This window comes from Python bivittatus, unplaced genomic scaffold, assembly GCF_059951505.1.
Source record: "Python bivittatus isolate LINGU-HERP-01145 unplaced genomic scaffold, Pbiv_v1 ctg000680_np1212, whole genome shotgun sequence".
In the NCBI taxonomy this organism is placed as follows: Eukaryota; Metazoa; Chordata; class Lepidosauria; order Squamata; family Pythonidae; genus Python; species Python bivittatus.
In genome coordinates, this window is record NW_028277095.1 from 6,528,525 (window position 1) to 6,552,006 (window position 23,482).

Below are 23,482 nucleotides of genomic sequence, written 5' to 3' on the forward strand. Positions count from 1 at the left end.
GGAGGTTGCCCGGTGTGCGCAACGATGAAGGGGAGCAAGGGCAAGCACCGGTTATTCCAACCGGTGGCAAACCCCAATGGCCCATGCCAGGAGATCGCCATGGATTTCATAGTGGAGCTACCGGAGAGCAAGGGCAAGACCGCCATTTGGGTGGTCAAGACTTGTTCTCCAAACAAGCGCACTTTGTGGCTTGCCAGCAAGTCCCCACGGCAGAAAGGTTGGTGAGGCTGTTCGTGCAGCACATCTACCAGCTGCACGGCGCACCCCGACAGATCGTCAGCGATTGAGGCGGCAACTTCATTGCACGGTTCTGGAGAGAGTTCCTGAAGTGGGTAGGAACACAGCAAGCCCTTTCCTCCACGGCGCACCCGCAGATGGACGGAGCCATTGAAACCCTGAACGGGGGGTTCGAGCAGTACCTGCGATGCTACGTGGGGCACCAGCAGGACGACTGGGCAGAGCTACTGCCATTCACGGAGGTAGCCTACAAGAATGCCATCCACAAAAGCACTGGTTTCTCCCCGTTCAAAGTGGCCACCGGGTGAGATTTCATCCCCATGCCAGAATTGACTCAACCAGCATCTCTGATAGACTCTCTGGACTCCTGGTTCACCCAGATAGACGCCATGAGGCAGGCAGCGTGCACGGCACTGCAAGGAGCCAAAGCAGAATATAAGAAATACGCCAACTGCAAGAGGCTCCCCGAGTGGCAGTGGAAAGTGGGGGACCAGGTGTACCTGTCGACAAAGAACCTGAAGATGCACCAGGCTTCGAAGAAACTCAGCCCTAGGTTCGTGGGACCGTTTCCCATCGCGGAAATAATCAACCTGGTAACTGTCAGGCTGACGCTCCCCAAAAGCCTCGGAAAAATCCACCCGGTATTTCATTGCAGCTTATTGAAGCTGCACCAGCCAGGGAACAACTGGCACAAGGCAGGGGCGGCACCGGCACCCATAATGATTGGTGGGGAGGAGCATTTTGAGGCAAGACAAATACTGGACGCGAGGAGGCAAAAGGGACAGATCCAGCTGCTGGTGCAGTGGAAACATTTCCCCAAGTCCCACAGTGAATGGGTAAGCAAAGCCCATGTAAAGGTGCCGGACCTAGTGCGGGAGTTTTACGACAGGTACCCCAGGAAGCCGAAGTAAAAAAGGAGGGGGGTCTATTTTCAGGGGGGCACTATGTCAGGTTCAGCCAGCACGGTGCTCCGAGGAAAGCCAGCTCGCCGTGCTGAGCCAATTCCACTGCCTGCTTGCAAGCTGGGGAAAAGAGGAACTGAAAGCTGCGGCTGATTAATGGCCACCTGCGCCTAGTCAACGGGAAACTGCAGAGTGGAAGCATTTAATTTACACTGATAAGCGGTACGAGTAAACAATGAACGGAGCCGCGAGCCACGAAGCTAAGATCACCGCGCAATCCAGAGACCCCGGTTTTGCACCGAACTGAAAGGACCCCAAGGGAACCAGCCCACGCCAGAGGGGCGGTCGATCAAGGAACAATGGGACTCGGGCTGAACCTGCCATCTGGACGATAAAGGGGGATTATTGGGGCGCTGATAATCCGCAGCCTGTAACGTGATCGCGGGGTGAAAATGCGGGAAGGGGAGAGGTATAAAATGACCGATGTAAATGTGCCAAGCCAGTCCTGGCTTTGTTTGTAACGCTTGAGTAAACCTCTTTTGTGAACCACACGTGTCATGGGAGTTTCTCTTGACGAACGGGGCATTCCTTACAAACTCCTGGGGACTACCTGGACAAGTCTATGCTGTTTTCTTGTCAAGACCTTGCTTCCTAGGGCTGACAGAGCATGACTGGGCCAAAGTCACCCAGCTGCCTTTGTGTCTAAAGCAGGACTAGTAATCACTGTCTCCGGGTCTCTAGTTTGATGCCTTAACCATGACACAAAACTTGCTCTCATGAACCCTACATCAAGGCAATGTTATCTGGAGAATTCTTTCAAACCTGTATCATAAAAAATTAATAGTTTCAAAAAATGATTTTTACAGACCTCTGTGTAACAAATTACCCGAGGGAAGAAGAATAAGAATAATGAGCACAACCATTAAAAGCAAGTGATGGCAGCAAATTTGAAAGGCAGGATTATATGGCTAGAAGTGTTATTTGCTTTGTTCCTATACTCTCTGCCAAAAAGCTAATAAAGCATCATTCATGCCCTAGAAATAAGAGATACAGCAGATCTTAATTTTGTAATAAATCATAGACAAGATTTTAATTTGTTGAACTCTGAAAAGGAAAAACCAAACATTGCTTTAGACTTGCAAATTTGCAAAGCCAGATAGAAGGAGAAACTGCAGTCCCACTTTAAAGCCCTGGATCACTTGCTAACCTATTCTCCTAAGGAAACAAAACCAGGAACACTGGCCTGACAACACTTCAGAGAGAGAATAAACCTGAAACACCAGCCTAAACATTTCAGAGACAATGAGGCATTCCACCATCAGAAAAAGGAACTCTAAATCATAATGTAAGTAATAAAAGTTACAGAGAAGGTCTCCAAGCCTTACTTCACTAGGAAAGATCTCTTGTGTTGGAAGTAAAGTATAGGAAATCAACTTAACAGTTAAGGATGCATTGAATGTGTCAGATTTGCAATCCAGGCTGCTTTAGGTAAACTGTGTGATACAGAAAGGGCGTGAAGTCAAGTTTAAAAACCATCACTGAGATGTGACCCAAAATGAAGCATTACTTATGAATGACACCCCCCAGGAAAATGGACTGTTTGAATCACATTGTGCAGGAAAAAGGCAGAATAGCAAAACAAGACAGTCAAAAAGGGGATTTAAGCTTCCGACACAAAAGAAGGGGCATAAGACTCAAGAATTTAGCCAAAGGCTTGAAGAATCCTGCAAAGCCCTGCAGGGCTCAGTCAAGTGGTGCTCCTGCCGTTCAAGAGCAAAAGACATCCAAGCCAGAGTTCTTGAGAAGGAAGAAAGATCCTACTCTCTAGGACTGGTTCACAGCAACATCTGTGGCCAATGCAAACATCTGCACAATGTCTGGAAACAGATAATTATGGAATCTTCTTGCTGCTCTGGGCCAATAACCACCTGGAGGAAGCCATCTCGGTATTCCTGGAATGGGGGTATCTTGTCTCAGAAAAGACCAAGAGTGGTAGCAAAGCAGCTGTTTGCACCCTTAACAGAAAGGTCTCTTACCAGAGACAGATAGGAGAGGACGCAGCCCCCCTCAAGCAGCGCCAGAGCGCAGAGAGCCAGCGTGCAGGGCCAACACAGGCTGAAGGCACCCAAGGATGATTCTGGCTTGTGAGATCCTGGGAAATAGTATGAGGAAGTCCCCCTTCCAAGAGTAGGATAGCCAATTGCCATCTTGGGGTCTACGATCTTGAGGACTCCAGATGGGCAGGGGCAATCTGGGTGAAGGTGGGGAGAAGGCTGCAATTCTGACTGCTTGAACCTCTCACGTTCTGCTGGAGATTTTCGATCTGGGCATAGTTTGGGTTTCTTCTTACCATGTTGCTTTGAAGTTGATGAAATACTTTATCACATCTACAAAACACCCACCAGCTATTTATCAAGCAAATATTTTGCCTCGGGCAGTGGCTATTCTGGCACAACCTTCACCCAGATTTGGAAAAAAGCACACAAGAGGCGGTCTGTGTTTGTACATGGCCATCTTTTGTATAAATGGTATAAATCAGACAGCATTTCTTGCTGACCTCAGAGAGAAGTGCGACTCCTTGCTGTTCTTCCCTACAAGAGTTTCCTGGATATTCCCCAAAGCCAGCATGGTAAGTACAATTGTTTGCTCCCCCTTTGCAACAAGAGCTTGATCAGACTTGGACCTAACAAGGGGATGGCTGGAGGAATGAGATGGATGCTTTCGGACAGTCTCTCTCTCTCAACTGAACCACTTACAGGGTCGTGGCCAGGGGGAAAATAATAGGGGGATCATTCTGTACATTGTTTAGATAAAATAAAGGTAGAAATACATACCCCTTCATGGATCACTGCCTTGTCGTGGCGAAGGGGCTTGCGTAACTCAGTGAAGCCATGAGCTATACCGTGCAGGGCCACTCAAGACAGACAGGTCATGACAGAGAGTTCTGACAAAATGTGGTCCACTGGAGAAGGAAATGGCAACCCACTCCAGGATCCTTGCCAAGAAAACCCCATGGACAATGTTAAAAGGCTAAAAGATATGACGCCGGAAGATGAGCCCCTCAGGTCGGAAGGTATCCAATATGCTACTGGGGAAGAGCGGAGGGCAATTCCAAGTAACTCCAGAAAGAGTGAAGCGGCTGGGCCAAAGCCGAAAGGACGTTCAGCTGTGGATGTATCTGGAAGCGAAAAGAAGGTCCGATGCTGTAAAGAACAATATTGTATAGGTATCTGGAACGTAAGATCTATGAACCAAGGCAAGCTGGATGTGGTCAAACATGAGATGACAAGATTGAACGTCGACATCTTGGGAATCAGTGAATTGAAATGGACGGGAATGGGTGAATTTAATTCAGGTGACCATTATATCTACTACTGTGGCCAAGAAACCCTTAGAAGAAATGGAGTTGCACTCACAGTCAATAAGAGAGTGGGAAAGGCAGTAATGGGGTACAACCTGAAAAACGACAGAATGATCTCAGTGCGTATCCGAGGCAAACCATTCAACATCACAGTAATCCAAGTCTATGCCCCAACCACTGATGCCGAAGAAGCTGAAGTTGACCGCTTCTATGAAGACCTACAACACCTTCTAGAACTAGCACCAAAAAAAGATGTCCTTTTCATCATAGGGGATTGGAATGCTAAATTAGGAAGTTAAGGAGTAATCGGAATAACAGGCAAGTTTGGCCTTGGAGCACAAAATGAAGCAGGGCAAAGGCTAATAGAGTTCTGTCAAGAGAACAAGCTAGTCATAGCAAACACTCTTTTCCAACAACACAAGAGACGACTCTACACATGGACATCACCAGATGGTCAATACCGAAACCAGATTGATTACATACTTTGCAGCCAAAGATGGAGAAGCTCTATACAGACAACAAAAACAAGACCAGGAGCTGACTGTGGCTCAGATCATGAGCTTCTTACTGCAAAATTTAGGCTTAAATTGAAGAATGTAGGGAAAACCACTAGACCACTTAGGTATGACTTAGATCATATTCCTTGTGAGTACACCGTGAAGGTGATGAATAGATTTAGAGGATTAGATTTGGTAGACAGAGTGCCTGAAGAACTATGGACGGAGGTCCGTAACATTGTACAGGAGGCAGCAACTAAAACCATCCCAAGGAAAAAGAAATGCAAGAAAGCAAAATGGCTGTCTGATGAGGCTTTACAAATAGCTGTGGAAAGAAGGAATGTGAAAAGCAAGGGTGAAAGGGAAAGATATAAGCAACTGAATGCAGATTTCCAGAGAATAGCAAGGAGAGATAAGAAGGCCTTCTTAAATGAACAATGCAAAGAAATTGAGGAAAACAATAGAATGGGGAAGACTAGAGATCTCTTCAAGAAAATTGGAGATATCAAAGGAACGTTTAGTGCAAAGATGGGCATGATAAAGGACAAAAAAGGCAGGGACCTAACAGAAGCAGAAGAGATTAAGAAGAGGTGGCAAGAATACACAGAAGAACTATACAAGAAAGATCTTAATGTCCCTGATGTCCATGCTGGTGTGGTCACTGACCTTGAGCCAGACATCCTAGAGAGTGAAGTCAAGTGGGCCTTAGGAAGCATTGCTAACAACAAAGCTAGTGGAGATGACAGTATTCCAGCTGAGTTATTTAAAATACTAAAAGATGATGGTGTTAAAGTGCTGCACTCAATATGCCAGCAAGTTTGGAAAACGCAACAGTGGCCACGGGATTGGAAAAGGTCAGTTTACGTTCCAATTCCAAAGAAGGGCAATGCCAAAGAATGCTCAAACTATTGCACAATTGCACTCATTTCACATGCTAGCAAGGTCATGCTCAAAATCCTACAAGCTAGGCTTCAGCAGTACGTGAACCGAGAACTACCAGATGTACAAGCTGGGTTTCGAAGAGGCAGAGGAACTAGAGATCAAATTGCCAACATTTGCTGGATCATGGAGAAAGCACGAGAGTTCCAGAAAAACATCTACTTCTGCTTCATTGACTATGCAAAAGCCTTTGATTGTGTGGTTCACAACAAACTGTGGCAAATTCTTAAAGAGATGGGGGTACCAGACCATCTTACCTGTCTCCTGAGAAATCTGTATGCGGGCCAAGAAGCAACAGTTAGAACCGGTCACGGAACAACCGATTGGTTCAAAATAGGGAAAGGAGTACGACAAGGCTGTATACTGTCACCCTGCTTATTTAACCTATATGCAGAGTACATCATGAGAAATGTCAGGCTGGAAGAATCACAAGCCGGAATTAAGATTGCAGGGAGAAACATCAATAACCTCAGTTATGCAGACGATACCACCCTAATGGCAGAAAGTGAAGAAGAACTAAAGAGCCTCTTGATGAGCGTGAAAGAGGAGAGTGCGAAAGCTGGCTTGAAACTCAACATTAAAAAAACTAAGGTCATGGCATCTGGACCCATCAATTCCTGGCAAATTGAAGGGGTAGAAATGGAAGCAGTAACAGACTTCATTTATTTGGGCTCCAAGATCACCACAGACGGAGACTGCAGCCATGAAATTAAAAGACGCTTGCTCCTTGGGAGGAAAGCTATTGCAAACCTAGATAGCATATTAAAAAGCAGAGACGTCACCTTGCCAACAAAGATCCACATAGTCAAAGCTATGGTTTTTCCAGTAGTAATGTATGGCTGTGAGAGCTGGACCATAAAGAAGGCTGAGCGCCCAAGAATTGATGCCTTTGAACTGTGGTGCTGGAGAAGACTCTTGAGAGTCCCCTGGACTGCTAGGAGGTCAAACCAGTCAATTTTAAAGGAAATCAACCCTGATTGCTCATTGGAAGGATTGATAATGAAGCTCAAGCTCAGATACTTTGGTCACCTAATGTGAAGAGAGGACTCTTTGGAAAAGACCCTGATGCTGGGAAAGATTGAAGGCAAAAGGAGAAGAGGACGGCAGAGGATGAGATGGTTAGATAGCATCCCTGAAGCAATGAGCATGAAACTGAGCAAACTCAGGGAGGCAGTGAAGGACAGGAAGGCCTGGCGCGATGTGGTTCATGGGGTCACGAAGAGTCGGACACGACTTAACGACTGAACAACAAGAAAGAAATACATAAATACGTGAAGATCAAATGCCATCAGAGGTTCTTTGGAACCCCAGAAGGGGGATAGTACAAAAGGAACTAGTAGCAAAAGCAATGAATAGCATTTTGGGGTGTGTGGGATGAGTGCAAAATCCCGACTTTGTTGGTGTGACTTTTGGGCAAGAGCTCAAGCGGATATTGTTTATTTTATAGCTATTTAGTAGGAGATCCAAATACTCACAAGATGGTAAACTTAACCTCAAGGGCTTTTTCCAAAGTTCGTGAACAAGACCAGCACATTATGAAAGAGAACATTAGAAAGACTTTGAACAGCCAGTTCCTCAGACAACTAGTAAGTTCTCTGGTGGCTGATCTTTTCTTGTGGTCCTTTCTCAGAGAGTCTTCTTCAGCCTGATCATCTTCTCTTTCACGCTGGCTACATGTCAAGGAGACTGCTTCAATCTGCCTGAGGATAAAAATGGTAACCAAGCTCCTTATTCATCTGAGCAAATAATTATTTTATGGCTTGCAAAGGTCTAGAAATGCCAGGAGAAATGTTGCTTGCTTAATTTCAGGATTCCATCAAAAGTGTCCTAACTGGGCGAGAAAATACCTTCTGCATTAATACGGAAGTCCTTGGATAATCACAGGTCCTTACTAATCTAATAAATAAGTAAAATTAAATGGTATGCAGCCAGTGCAGATAATTTATATCCTTGTCACATTTGTCCAACAGTAGATTTCTCCTAGCAACGTCCAACTGTAGGAGCTGGTTTCTCAGTATGGTTTGGTATTTGGGTGCAGCTGCAGGTTCAACTGGAGTCTTTTCTCTTAGGTACAGTAAAGCAGTGAGGCCAAACACCTGCGTTGATCGATATGATGGGAGAAGGCATCTCCTTGGGTCCACCTGGAATACAGCTCATTGTTTGAGATGCAAGTGCCTCAGACACAGGATGTCGTGCTGCACCAGGTAGGAAAAGGTTCCAGGCAGGCACTGGTTATGTTAATTCGTACATGTTTTCTCTTAAGTTAAGCCAGACATGTTTGTTGAGAAAGCACATATTCATGGACCCAGATACCTAGATAAACCTTCTATGAAGGTTTTTCAGTAGATGGTAATTATATTTCATGATAATCATCCATGGCTAATCTATGTCAGTATGTGATCTATTTCTCTCTGGCGTGGGAACTCTTGAGACGTTCAGCCATATGTTTATCTTCCCAACTCTGAGGAAGAAGCATTATGTGGAGACCCAGGAATGTTGGGTGAAATAGGGAATAGAGCAACTGGGGTTGGGAGGGAGCAGGATTTGTCCCCTGCTTTCCTTCCTTTTTCCTGCCTGCTAAGCACTGGGGAACACATGTGTTGTGGTTTTGTCCCTCTTGCTGGGCATATTTGTGTGTCTGCAACAAGCTCATTATGCTTGTACAAGAAAACACCGGGGCATCCAAAATCAATTCCCTGGGTGTGTCAATCTTGAGATTTCTCCATGCATAGGAGGATTTCCAAGAACTGGTTTTTGGAATCAAGCAAAGCCTTGGGTGAATCAACTTTTCTCCCAGGATGTTTCAAGAGTTCTGTTGACGTTCCAGAGTGGCAGATGATGTTAGGGGTCTTTAGAAGATCTCAAGTCCAATTAAGGTGAACTTTGACCACAACCTCTTCTTCTTCCTCCTTCTCCCCCTCCCCCCCTTTTTTTCCTTTAAAGACCCACTGGTATTGAACGAAGAGCAGGATGCAAAGGAGTGGTAAATCCAGAAACATGTGAATATGAATTCTATCAGCTTGATGACCCATCAAAGCCTTGTCCCTAAGCTTGGATTCTCATCTCTTCACATAGAAGAACCTGAATAAATCTCTCACATAAGCATCTTAGTCTTTTTCTGGACTTTTCTTCTTATGAAATAACAACTTGATATTGGTTTTTAATGGCACTATCTTCAGAAATTCAAAAGACATGCTCTGAACATGGTAATACTGGAACTGGAGATCACACAACAAGGTTCTTCAATTCATATTTATTCACGTTTTTATCTAGAAGGAGGGTTACTAGACAAGGATGATTGCGTTTGCTAAAGAGACATCTCATGAAGAACAGCAGAGTGCAGTGGTATAAATGTTGGGCTAAGACTAGGGAAACCTTGGTTCAAAGAGAGCCATCGCTGGGGTGCTAGGTCCTTGATGTCTCTATAATATGTTCAAATGGTTTGGAATTTGTAAAGGTTTGATCTCATGGGTTCTTTTCTATATGTGGGTCATGGATGGAAGGACAAGCCTGAGGCGGGGTCTCTGGAAGGGCCATAAGAGAATCTGGTTGGGTCAGACCAAAGTCCAGCCTGTCCAGCCTTTTGGGCTCATGACAGTTAGCAAGGTTGTTCTGGGAAGGCAAACAGTGGACACGAAAGTGTTTTCTCTGTTTTGTGAATCCAGCCCTCTGTGTTCGTCTAGGGCACAAAAGCCACAAAATGTGGAAGAAATGCGAGGCTCTGTATATGTGTATGTGAAAGTTTATGTGTATGAGAGGGAGGGAGGGAGGGAGGGAGGGAGGGAGGGAAGGAGGGCTAACTCAACTCCTATGTCATAGAGAAAGAATGTACATCTGAAAATATTAAATGTCAGCATTAATACATTTAACTGCTTTTTACCGAAATGGAACAATATATGTAAATAAAGTGTTAATTTCACTGCATCTCCAACAACATAAATGCCGTGAGGGCATGTCTAAATGATTGTTTCTTGTTGACAAGAATATAACCGATTCGTCTGGTTGGGATTCGACGCAGTAGCTGTGGGGCTTAGGGCAGGATCCCTGTAGCCTGCAGAATTCTCCGGATGTACAGGAGTATCCATGAAATCAACCCAGATGCTCTCCGGACAGCCGTTTCTTGCGAGGAGACCCCGGAGCAGACGTCTTTGTGATCGACTTGCGGTGAGTGGCTGGGAGACGGGCTTTCTCCACCTTGGTCGAGGCTGTGGCGTAGCCGAAATTTAGGACACTAAAGCCGACCTCCCCGTTTCTAAAACACATTTGAAACGTTCTATTACTCTTTCAGATGAAGAGAGGTTTTTTTCAGCAACAGATAAGAGTATCTTCTAGGTGCTTTTCATATTTTCAACGCTTACTTAATAAAAAAACCTGGTTTGGACTTTGGGATCTACCGTATTTTTCCGACTATAAGATGATACTTTTTTCTAAAATCCTTACCCTAAAAACTGAAGGGCGTCTTATTCAAGGAAGTCAGCCGAGAATCGCGCAGTTCCAAACTGCCAAACTTTGTTTCTGCAGAGAGGCTTCCTCCTATTGCTAGCCTCCAATCACGAGTGAAATAGCTTGTCTCCCAAACAGACTTCCTCCAATCACAAGCCTGGCGTAACTGATGTCAGCTGATGCTGAACAAACCGATTAGAGGTAGGCTGATTGCAGAGACAAGCTATCTGCAGTTTCACTCGTGCTTGAATGTAATCAGTTAAGCAAAAGAGCCTGGAAATAGAGCTGCAGAGAGACGGTTTGGACCTCTTCCCACCAAGTGTATCAGCTCAATGTTAACTAATTACTAAATAAAAATGTGTTCTGCACTATCTTTAAAATATTGATTTTTTAATTTTGGGCTGGAAAAGTGGGGGTCGTCTTGTACATGGGGGCGTCTTATTGTCGGAAAAATACAGTATATATTGAGCAAAGATTCAAAGGGCTGAATTATTGGGTGTTTTTATGAAACAAGTGAATTCTCTTTTTGGACTTTAAAAAGTTAATCTTGTTGAATCTGTACTAGTGAGATTGAAGCTTGAGATTGCTGGTTCAAGATTTCTGTGGGAAAGCTGCTTTTTTAAAAAACTTTGCTATGATGTTGATTGGAGGAGCTTTGTAAACAAGGGTACTCTGAGACCTTGCTTTTTACCCATTTTTTCCCCCTTGTCTCCAAGGCTTGTTATGGCCGCAGTTCAGCAAACGGAATTGAAAGAGACACTTACACATTTACTGGAAGATTTCACTACTAGAATTTTACAATTGATAAAAACTAAATTTGAAGCCTTTGAGAAAAAATTAGACAGATTTGATAGTGATATTGATTTGGAAACAAAATTGGATATTGAAAATAAGAATATTGACAATGTTACGCGGTGTGAAGTAAGGCCATCTTCAGAACTGGAAACTGGAATGAGAGACGTGGCTTTGGATGGACAGCGGGATGATTTAGTTTATTTTGAGCCTGGAGATCATGAGTTCTCTATAAAGCCCACATTTACAACAGAAATCTTTTTCAACAATATCCAGACCATAAAGCAGAAGAGTATTTTGGAGATTTTTCTCTTTTAGATGCGCAGGAAAGACAAACATATAATCTAAAAATCTATTAAAACGTCTTTTTTATTGTTAAGTAAACATAAGAAAATAAGAAAATAGATAGATGGTAGATAGATAGATGATAGATAGATGTGAGAAACCTTTCCACCTAACCTATACTAGTTAAGCATACATCTGCACTAAAACAGGAGGACCAGAAGGGGCATTCCTTAGGCCAAAGGTGTTCCTTCCACTGAGAAAGCAGTATGATTGACTGTGGGTATTTTTCAGCAATTGTACTGGAAATGCATTTCCAACACATTTAATTGATTGTGTTTTCAAATCAGTTCAGCAATCTTGTGCTACGTGTGCTACAATTTTGCTGTTTACTAACAAGATAACAAACAATGGAAAGAAAGAAGAAACTAAATAGGTTTCTCTATACGCATTCCTTCCCTATAAAGAACTCAACATGAACGAGAAGAGGGCTGTAAAGCTATAAGGACTTTAGACAAAACCCATTCCACAGGATGTGCAGTTGAGGAAGAACCTCAAGAATGCTGCAGCTTCTTGGTGTACTTTCAGTTTGACGCCACGGCCTTTTGGATAACACGTCCAGTGCATTTAATTGGTTCTGGATTTAAATCAGTTCAGCAATCTTGTGCCACATGTGCTACAGTTTTGCTGCTTACTAACAAGTTAACGAACAACTGCACTAAAACAGGAGGACTGGAAGAGGCATTCCTCAGGATACAGGTACCTCCCAGTTCATCCCACTGAGAAAGCCGTGTGATTGATGGTGGATACTTCTGGGCAGTTGTACTGGGACTATGATGTGAACTAAAAGGATAATTGTATTGGGACTTGGAATCGATACATCTATGCGATTCTAGTTGAAATGCAGTCGGATGGCTTCCAGGTTGGCAAAGGAGACAGACAAGGCTGCCTACTCTCCCCTTATTCACTCAACCGACATGCTGAATATATATTAAGGGAAGCTGGATTGGAAAAAGACGAGTGGGATTTTAAAACGAAAGGAATAAACTTCAATAACTGGTGCTATGCTGATGACGCTACCCTGATAGCAGAAAATGCAAGGGATCTGCAAGCCTTAGTAGTAAAAGTCAAAGAGCACAGTGAAAAAATGGGACTAAAATTAAATATCGAGAAGACCCAACTAACGACAACAGGTACAACAACCAGCCTTAGAATTGACAATGAAGATATCAAAGCGGTAGCTAGTTCTGCCCTTTAGGATCAACCATCAACAAGCAGTCAAGAAATATGCCGCAGACTAAGACTCAGTAGATCAGGCATGAAGGCTTGGAAATGATATTCAGACGCCATGATGGGTTGATACCTACAAAGATCATGGTGTTTCCTGTGATATTCTATGGAAGTAAAAGTTGGACTTGAAGAAGCAGGATAGGGAGAGTATGGATGCTTTTGAACTCTGTTGTTGGAGAACACTTCTTGGACAGCCAAAAAAAAAAACCAAATAAATTATTGAATAAAACAACCCAGCATTCTCACTCAAGGCACACATGACCAGGCTCAAATTGTCCTTCTTCGAACACATCATGTGAAGGCCCAATAACTTGATGGCACATAATCAATCAATTTAAATATATAAAATATCATATAAACATTAGGCTACTAACACTTCAGACATTCTTCAGAGGAGGTGCTTTAGACCATGCCAGAGTGCACCACCTGCTTAAAGCAACTGTGACCTTTTTCAGGCTTTTGTGCCTGAAAAAGAGAGAGCTGGTTTGATGGGTCTCATTGAAGATGTGGCTGGTTTAAGGAGCCGACGCATTAAAAGAGCCCGTCGTTTTTCAGGGTGTGAGTTATGTTAGGGTTACATGCATCTCCTTTAGAGAGGTGCCACATGTTCCAAAGCATCGCATCCAAATCATTCCCAAAATATGCACAGCCCACATTAATACAACTTTATAAATTTACAAAAAACTAATTAATTTAATAAAAATATAAATTAATTTTAAAAATTAATGAATTCTTTAACAAAAGAATTTATAAATCGAGCCGTGCTTTATCATTGGAGGCAAGCCACTGACCTGGAGAGCTTTTCAAAAGCAATAAACATATTCATGGAGGACATGCCTATTAATTACCCGGCAAAGCGTCACTGGTAGAAACACATTGATAAAGCAGCACATGGAAGGAATCTTGACCTAATCACATGTGCTATGACATCCAGGGTAGCTTTGTGCTTTTACAATGCTCTGTCAATATTCAAATGTCTTTCATAGTCTGTGCCTCAGTGGAAGTGGGAGAGGAGGAGAATCCGTGATGACTGAACGGCAGGGACCAAGCCCGCAAGAGCATCCATGCAGAAAAGGCCGATCAGAATGCAGGCCTGACAACTGGAGCAGAAGCAGGCTGCAAAGCTATAAGGACTTTAGACAAAACCCATTCCACAGGGTGTGCAATTGAGGAAGAACCTCAAGAATGATGCAGCTTCTTGGTGTACTTTCAATTTGACACCATGGCCTTTTTGATAACATGTCCAGTACATTTAATTGATTCTGGTTTTAAATCAATTCAGCAATCTTGTGCCACGTGTGCTACAGTTTTGCTGTTTACTAACAAGTTAACAAACAATGGAAAGGAAGAAGAAACTAAACAGATCTCCCTGTACGCATTCCTTCCCTATAAAGAACTGAACATGAAGGAGTATTGATAAGAAGTACTTAATCAAGTGAGTTGAGGCACAAGGAGTAGGAGGAGGCTCTTGCAAACGTAACCCTGGTAGATCTATTTTGTAATAGTGACCATCTCTGTTGTAAATCTAGGTGCTTGCATTTTATTTTTTAGCCATAAAAAAAATATTGTTTTAAGTCAAAGAATGGCTTTTGAACAAAGGGTAATAACAGATACCGCCCAAAATAAACACTGCTCCCTTTCCAAAAGCAGATATTAAAAAATCAGCTCAGTGCAAACCTGATGCCACATTCATCTCTCTTTTTGGCTTGATTAGTATTAACCATAACGTTTTGCTCATAGGATGCTGAACAAAACACGAAAAGGATTCATTCACTACCCAGGTCAAGGATGTTGTGTGACTGCAACAGAGTCAAGCTATTCACATTAGTAGATTGTGGCAGCTAGCAATCAAGCAGACTTTCTCTAGTCCTCCCTACTTTCCTTTTTGGGCAGAAAACTTGACCAGCATAATGTTTGCTGTCCCACTATCAATCTCTATCCTGCATGTGTTACCTACTACATGCTGGATGACGGTGTCCTGATTTCATGTTAGAAGCTGGGTCTCCCCTGTACAAGTCCAACACCTTAATCCCTATCTAATGCTCCCAACCCTGTTCTTGTTTAGAAAAGTGCCAAAATGTCTCTGATTTATTTTTTCAGGAGGCCCAATGACTGAATTGTTGATCATGATTGTGTCCCAACAAGTCAGTGGCTTAGTGACCATGTAGCCTTAGAGCCTTCCCCAGAGAGCTGGGTCTTCGCATCATGTGTCCATAGTAGGATAATTTCAGCCTGATCATTTTGGCTCGAGAAAAAACTCTGGGTTGATTTGCTCGATGATCCATTTGTTTGTTTTCTTAGCTCTTTATGGTATTCTCAGGACTTTTCTCCAATACCAAAGTTCAAAAATGGCAATGCCCGCGCTTCTTTAAAGTCCAACTTTCACTTCCAGAGAGTGTCACGGGGAAAACCATTGAGTACATATGCAGCTCAGGGTTGAAATACTGGGATCTTGGCGTGCCTGAGTTTGGTTTTCTTCTTGCAAACGTTTCATTACCAAACTAGGTAACATCATCAAGAATCTGACCCCAGAGAATGGGTTTGCCAGCTTTCCACGTGGGGCAGCCTGCCTGACCTCTCTTGATCAGAGTTGTTTATGTCCCTGTTTCTGATTGGCCTACCTGGTTAGCTCCGTTACCTGCATTGTTTCATCTTAGTTTCTTAGAATAGATATTATTAGAATGTCTAATTTCTTAGATATTACCCGTGGTGTTCTTGGCATTTTCGTCCCCACTATAGTAAAAGTAGTTTGTATAGGTTTTTCTTCTTGACTGCTGATTGATTGATTGATTGATTGGTTGGTTGGTTGGTTGATTTTTATGGTCACCTAGCTTTTATACAATAAGTCTAGGAGGCTTACAATAAAAACAATGGGAAAACAGCAATAAAACAGTCATGTCACCAGGACGAGTGGGGCGACTGGGCGAGAATAGAAGATCTCGCACAGGGAGAAGAACTACATTGCGGAAAAGTACCAGTCTTCGCGGAGTACGGAGAACGAGCGAAAGACGGCAGGAGCGCCGGGGAAGAGCGCTTCTGATAGAGACCTCCTGCGGCTTCGGGACGGCAAAAACAGCAGAGTATTTGCCTTTTGACTCTGCTGTATTAAGAACGAGCAGGGAAGCCAAGAGACTGAAGGGAGGAAAACTACGAGCTGCGTGTAAGCAGCCTAACCGCTGAGACAGCATCGCCAGCTCTTCTACTTATAAATATTTAATTGAACAAAGAAAGAACTTAAAGAAAACTTTCCAGAAGAGGAATATGTCGTAAGATTCTGAATGAAAACTTTTCCGTTTGGGATTAAGAATAGATATTGAAAATCATTTAATTAATTATTTCCGGACGCCATCTTCTTCAAGGAAAAGTGAAACTGATATGCAGACTGATATTGAGACTTAAAGAACAAATATCTAACCAAGCTATAGACTAAGGTATAGATGAAGTTAAGTATATAAGAGGTTAGGGGATAGTTATTTAGGGGTATAGAAATAAGATATAGAATTGTGTTACAGTTATAGAAATAAGAAATAAGATATTATCAATAATATTATAAGAATATAAAATGAAAAAAAGAAAGCAGCAGAGAAGGGGATCGGAAATTGGGGAGGGGGAATGGTTAAGGACAATGTTGGAAGATTTTACAAAAAAACACAACGCAAAATAGATTTAAGTCATTTTCAAGAATTGACATGACATGGGTCTCTACTAGCTTAACAAACAAAATTAAAGACACATCTATCCTTCCCAAGTTTTTCTCAGACCATAATCCCGTGCACTTAATATTAAATATTCATACCAGAGCTTATAGATGGAGATTAAATGAAGCTCTGTTGAGAAATGAAAAAAAAGTAGAAGGTTGCAAAAAAATTAAAAGAATTTTGTGAAACAAATTTAAATAATGAGGTAAATATTGATACAGTATGGGATGCAAGTAAAGCATATATGAGAGGTCTTTTTATATCTCTAAATAGCAATCTAAAAAAGGCTAACCAACAAAAATTTCAACGTTTAATGGACCAAATTAAGAATAAAGAAAAGGATCTGCAAACTCAAGCGAATGATGAGAATTTAAAACAACAACTTAAAATATTACAACAACAAACAAATATATTTATGACCGAAGATATAGAGGAGAAAATAAGATTTAGTAAACAAAAAAACTTGGAACATGCGAATAAGGTGGGAAGATGGCTAGCATTTAAATTAAGGAAAGACAGAGAGAAAAGAAATATTATGAAAATGAAAGGGAGTTATTAGATAATAAAAATATTAAAAAAGCATTTCACAATTTTTACTCAAATTTGTATAAACAACAAAATATATCAGAGGACAAAATAGAAATATATTTTAAAAAGCGCAACTTAAAGAAAATAACGCAGGATCATAAAGAAATGGTTAACAATCCTATCACAATACAAGAAATCAAAGATGCAATCAAAAAATTGAAGACGGGGAAAACCCCAGGACCAGATGGCTTTTCGGCAATATACTATAAACAATTTCAGGAAATGTTGATTGAACCCTTTAGGGACCTAGTAAATTCGATATTAATGGGTAAAAAAATCCCTACATCTTGGACAGAAGCAAATATTGCTTTAATTCCAAAAGAAAATCAGGACCCAACTTTATGCAAAAATTATAGACCCATCTCACTATTAAATAGTGATTATAAAATTTTCACTACAACTTTATCAGATAGATTAAAGAAAATTCTCCAAGAAATAATAAATAAAGACCAAAATGGATTTTTACCTCAAAGAAATATTAAAGATAACATAAGAACGGTAGTAAATGTAATTGAATATGCTCATATTCACAATGAAAAGCAAATTATGTTATTATTCCTCGATGCAGAGAAGGCATTTGATAATCTGAATTGGGAATTTTTATTTAAAATATTAGAGATTAGAGATTTTGGAGAAAATTTTATAAAAGCAATAAAAGCTATATATACAATACAAAAGGCTAAGATTATAGTTAACCAGGATGCAACAGATGATTGCACTATAGAAAAAGGCACAAGGCAAGGATGTCCATCATCCCCATTATTATTTATTCTAGTTTTGGAGGTACTTACAGATAAGATAAGAGGGGATAAAGATATACAAGGTATAAAGATTAAAAAGGAAATTTATAAACTAAGAGCCTTTGCAGATGACCTGGTTATTACTCTCCAAGATCCCATAAAGTCAATAGATAAATTGCTAAAGACATTGCAAGAATACGGAGAATTGGCTGGTTTTAAAATAAAGGAACAAAAGAGCAAAATGATGAATCTGAATATGTCTACAAGGGATCAGAAAACTCTTGAAATTAAATCTGGCTTTCAAAATGTTAAGAAAATAAAATATCCAGGTATTGAAATAGCATCAAAGAATGTTGATCTATTCCAAAATAACTATGTAAAAGTTTGGAAGGAAATAAAACAAGATTTAGCCAGATGGGAATGTATGCAATTATCTTTGATGGGTAGAATATCTACGATTAAGATGAATATCTTGCCTAGAATTTTGTTTCTTTTTCAAACTATCCCAATAGTTATAACCGACAAAATATTTAGACAATGGCAAAAAGATATATCAAAATTCATATGGAAAGGAAAAAAACCAAGGATAAGATTTATGATATTACAAGATTCAAAAGAAAGAGGAGGTTTAGGTCTACCAGATTTAAAATTGTACTACGAAGCGTGTGGACTAGTATGGTTAAAAGATTGGATTACCTTAAAGAATAGTAAATTATTAAATTTGGAGGGTCATAATAATACATTTGGATGGCATGGTTATTTATGGTATAACAAGATGGAAGCTAATAAATTATTCACAAACCATGTCAGAAGAAAATCACTACTTAAAATTTGGGACAAATATAAACAAATTTTGTTACCTAGTTTACCGCTATGGACCTCTCCTCAAGAGGCTACCTCATGAAATGATAACGGGGAAAATATGAATTGGCTTAAAGATGAAGATTTATTAAAATTCAAAGAATTAAAATACTCAATGAAATCAAGGGAAGAATTAACGAAGGAGGGACACGATTGTAATTGGTTTACATATGCCCAGCTAGTAGTACAATTTAAAAAAGATACAAAAAGTTTTACATTTTCCAAAAAATTCGATAAATGGGATAAAACATTACTGAAGGAGGAAGACCATCTTATATCAAAAATCTATAAAAAATTGTTACAAATTAAAACAGACAAATTCAAAATTAAGGATTGTATGATTAAGTGAGAAGAAAATTTTGGTTATGAAATTAAATATGAGGAATGGGTAAAGATGTGGACAAAAGACTTAAAAACTACACTTAGTTATAACTTAAAAGAAAACTTCTATAAAATGATGTTTAGGTGGTATATTACCCCAGAAAAATTATGTAAAATGAATAGAATATAACAAATGTTTGTTGGAAATGTAAAACGGAAACAGGAACATTTTTCCATATCTGGTGGACCTGTAGAAGAGCAAAAAAATATTGGGATGGAATTCATAAGATTATTGGTATTATGTTAAAGATAAATATTGAGAAAAAGCCGGAATTTTATCTATTAGGATTTATGGACAATCAACTCCAACAGAAACATGGGAAAATATGATTACATCTAATTATCGCAGCTAGAATTGTATATGCACAACATTGGAAAGAAGATTATATACCCACAATAGAAGAATGGACGATAAAAGTTCTTGATTTGGTCCAGATGGCAAAACTTACAGAACAATAATAAAGGACAATAATATGGACAAATCTCAAAATAATTGGAAACCCTTCCTGGACTATATTGAGAAAACACAAAATATACAAATGGATATATTATAATATTGAAATAATAAGAATGAAATTAAATACAGAAAATGTTTATATCATTAGTAATAATTTCCTCAAAAGGAAAGTAGGAAGTTTCTTTGTTTGCTTACGTGGTTTTTTCTTTTTCTTTTCTTTTTTCTGTTTATTTGTTTTGTTTTGTTTAAGGTATGTCTTTTGTAAAAGGCTTTTAGATGTCTGTCTGATTTTTATGTTTTGTATTGTTTTATGTAAATTGGATATTTTACTTGTTTAATACAAATTAAAAAAAACCCAATCACGTCACCTACAGGCAAAGCAACACAGTCCCCACCATGACCCCATCTGCTACTCATTTTATTATTTTAATATGTTACTTATTGCCTAAAGTTGCTGGGACAATGGAGGCAGCAACTCATACACTGAACAGAAAAATACATTATTCATTATATATATGATCACTGTTGGTGATCAGTGTCAATGCTCATAATGCTGCTTGAGAGAAATCACTGGATTAACACAGCATAAGGCAGTTTTCTAAGGGCTGAAACCAAAGATACAGTGGTACCTCTAGTTAGGAACTTAATCCGTTCCATGACCCTGGTTGCAACTCGAGTTGGTCTCAAGTCGAGGTAAAGTTTCCCATAAGGTTCAATGTAAATACGGTTAATCCGTTCCACCCTCTGAATTTGGTTGTACCACGAGGTAAATTTCCCCCATAAGGTTCAATGTAAATATGGCTAAACAGTTCTGAAACATGTGCATTTTATTTTTAAACCTCCAAAACCTTCCAAATGCCACAAAAACCTTCCAAACGCCACAAAACACACCACAAGCCTCACTGAACGTCTCCTTGCTACCGCAATGTCGCCCACAGGAAGCACAGTGAAAAAATGGGACTAAAATTACATATCGAGAAGACCCAACTAATGACAACAGGTAGAACAACCGGCCTTAGAACTGACAATGAAGATATCAAAGCGGTGGGTAGTTCTGCCTTTTAGGATCAACCATCAACAGTGAAGGAACAAGCAGTCAAGAAATACGCTGCAGACCAGCACTCAGTAGGTCAGGCAAGAAGGCCTTGGAAATGATGTTCAGACGCCATGATGGGTTGATACCTACAAAGATCATGGTGTTTCCTGTGATATTCTACGGAAGTGGAAGTTGGACTTTGAAGAAGCAGGATAGGGAGAGTATGGATGCTTTTGAACTCTGTTGTTGGAGAATACTCCTTGGACAGCCAAAAAAACAAACGAAATGAATTATTGAACAAAATTACCCAGCGTTCTCACTCAAGGCACACATGACCGGGCTCAAATTGTCCTTCTTTGGACACATCATGTGAAGGCCCAGTTCTCTGGAGAAGGCTCTAATGCTTGGAAAGGTGGAAGGAAAGAAAGAAAGAAAGAAAGAAAGAAAGAAAGAAAGAAAGAAAGAAAGAAAGAAAGAAAGAAAGAGGACCCCAGTAGCAAGGTGAAGAGGTGACCTGTGAACCATTGGAAGACCTGAAGAACCAGGTTAGGGATAGATCGTCAGGGAGAAAATCTATCTATGTGGTCACTAGGAGTCGACAATAACTTGATGGCACATATTCAATCAATTTAAATATATAAAATATCATATAAACATTAGGATACTAACACTTCAGACATTCTTTAGAGGAGATGCTTTAGAACATGCCAGAGTGCAGCACCTGCTTAAAGCAGCTGTACCCTTTTTCAGGCTTTTGTGCCTGACAAAAAGAGAGAGCTGGTTTGATGAGTCTCATTGAAGATGTGGCTGGTTTAAGGAGATGATGCATTAAAAGAGCTGGTCCTTTTTTCAGGGTGTGAGTTATGTTTGTAAGAGTTGCCACATTCAGCGCCGAATGAAACTTTCACGAAACATAGGTGCAGTCAAACAGGTTTACTCCGGTGTAATGCGGATAGATACAAACGAAGCCAGGGTTGGCTTGGCACAGATTACATATCGTTTTATAGGCAACCCGTTCCCACGCTTTGCCAGCCCCGCCTTTCGCCCCTGGCTCTCCCCCCCTCCGTTCGATGGCAGGTTCAGTCAGAGTCCTTTGTTTCTTGGCCGTCTTGCTCGCGAGGCAGGTCCCGTGCGGCTGACTCACGATTGCGCTTGATGGGCGGCTGATCGCGGCTTGAACTGTGGAGCTCTTTGTTGCTGTTGTTGGCGGCATGCCTGCGGCGCCTGGGGAACTCCCGCTTGTTACAAGATAATAGAATCCTAGCTGGGCAGAATGGCGGCTAGCTTGTCTGGCATGCGCTGAACCGGGCTGAACCTGAGAATGTTAGGGTTAGATGCATCTCCTTTAGAGAGGTGCCACATGTTCCAAAGCATCACATCCAAATCATTCCCAAAATATGCGTAGCCCAAATTAAGACAACTTTATAAATGTACCAAAGATCAATTAATTTATTACAATTAATTAATTTAATAAGAATATACATTAATTTTTAAAATTAATGAATTCTTTAAGAAAAGAATTTATAAATCGAGCCGTGCTTTATCATTGGAGGCAAGCCACTGACCTGGAGAGCTTTTCAAAAGCAATAAACATATTCATGGAGGACATGCCTATTAATTACCCGGCAAAGTGTCACTGGTAGAAACAGATTGATAAAGCAGCACATAGAAGGAATCGTGACCCAGTCTTGACCCAATGTAAAAGGGTTACGAGAATCCAAGAAACAAAACGTAATCTTAGCATATTTAAAGGCACATATTGCTTATCTACAAGAGACTCATCTAATGGAACAGGATAAACCTCTGTTAATGAATCAACATTAATCAACATTGGGATTGAAAAAAAACCATGATTCCTGAGGGGAACAATTAAGACTTATATGGAAGAATTGAATTAGTAGACCCTGGGCGTTTGATGTATCCAACTGAAAGAGAATTTTATTCAAACGTACATCAGAATTTTTTTAGGCTTAATGCTTTTTTAATATCATTGACTTTCTATCATCAAATTCAAGAATATAACATTGATGTTTGTTGTATCTGATCATAGTGCAATCACCTTGAAATGTGTGCTTCAGAAACTGGTTACCGTATTGAGAAACTGGTATCTCAATGTTTCCCTATTGAATGATAAAGAATTTGTACAACAAAGGCCGGTAGAGACCTTACAATATTTTCATTTGAATTCAGAAACATCAAGTGCCCAAATGTTTGAATGGGAAGCATATAAAGCATACATTCGAGGTTGAATTATTGCTTATGCACCACACAACAATAAGTTCAAAAGTAAAAGGGAAAATAATTAGAAAGATGAATTGAAATATTTATGGGCATAGAGGGTTAGATGCCCATCTACAGTTTGTACAGAGGAATACAGAAAAGGAAATATGAATTAACTAGTATAATATCACCGCAGAGACAATTTATATTTACGACAGAGATACCGGGAAAACAGAGAAAGACCTGGTAAAAGCTTGGTTAAATTTTGCCTAATTGCTTAAAGCAAAAGAAAAATAGGGCAATGATTCCAGTCATTAGAGGTGAAAGAGATGAAATGTATAAAACCTCAATGCATATTAATTTTATTAATACCAATATCTCTGAATGAAGATACAGAAAGTTTTTAAAACAAAATTAACCTACCACATTTACATGACACACAAAAACATCTCTTATTTGCTCCACTATCTGAGGTAGAGATTAAACAAGTAATTTTAAATATGGCAAGTGGTAAAACACCAGGATTAGATGGCTTCCCTATTGAGTGGTAGAAAACATTTTTAGATCTTTGGATGCCAAAACTTTGCCAAGTCTGTAACGAGATGTTTCGTAAGGGAATTTTATTACTGGCATTTGATCAGGCTTATATTACAGTTATACCAAAAGCAGGTAAATATTACACTGAGGGTGCTAATTATCATCATTGATTAATGTTGATACAAAGATTTTAACAGCAGTGTTAGCAAACAGATTACAGT

At 40.4% G+C, this 23,482-nt stretch overlaps 1 long non-coding RNA gene across 2 annotated transcripts; it reads left to right on the plus strand.

Moving 5' to 3' along the window:
* The first annotated feature begins 3,662 nt into the window (after positions 1 to 3,662).
* On the plus strand, positions 3,663 to 13,143 carry LOC148214408 (uncharacterized). Of its 2 annotated transcripts, none has more exons than XR_015798117.1 (5): positions 3,663 to 3,768; positions 8,006 to 8,140; positions 8,880 to 9,173; positions 9,919 to 10,100; positions 11,921 to 13,143. It is a non-coding gene; the product is annotated as an uncharacterized LOC148214408 (long non-coding RNA). The 2 variants fall into 2 exon arrangements; XR_015798118.1 differs by lacking the exon at positions 11,921 to 13,143 and adding an exon at positions 11,096 to 11,110.
* Positions 13,144 to 23,482: the final 10,339 nt, after the last annotated feature.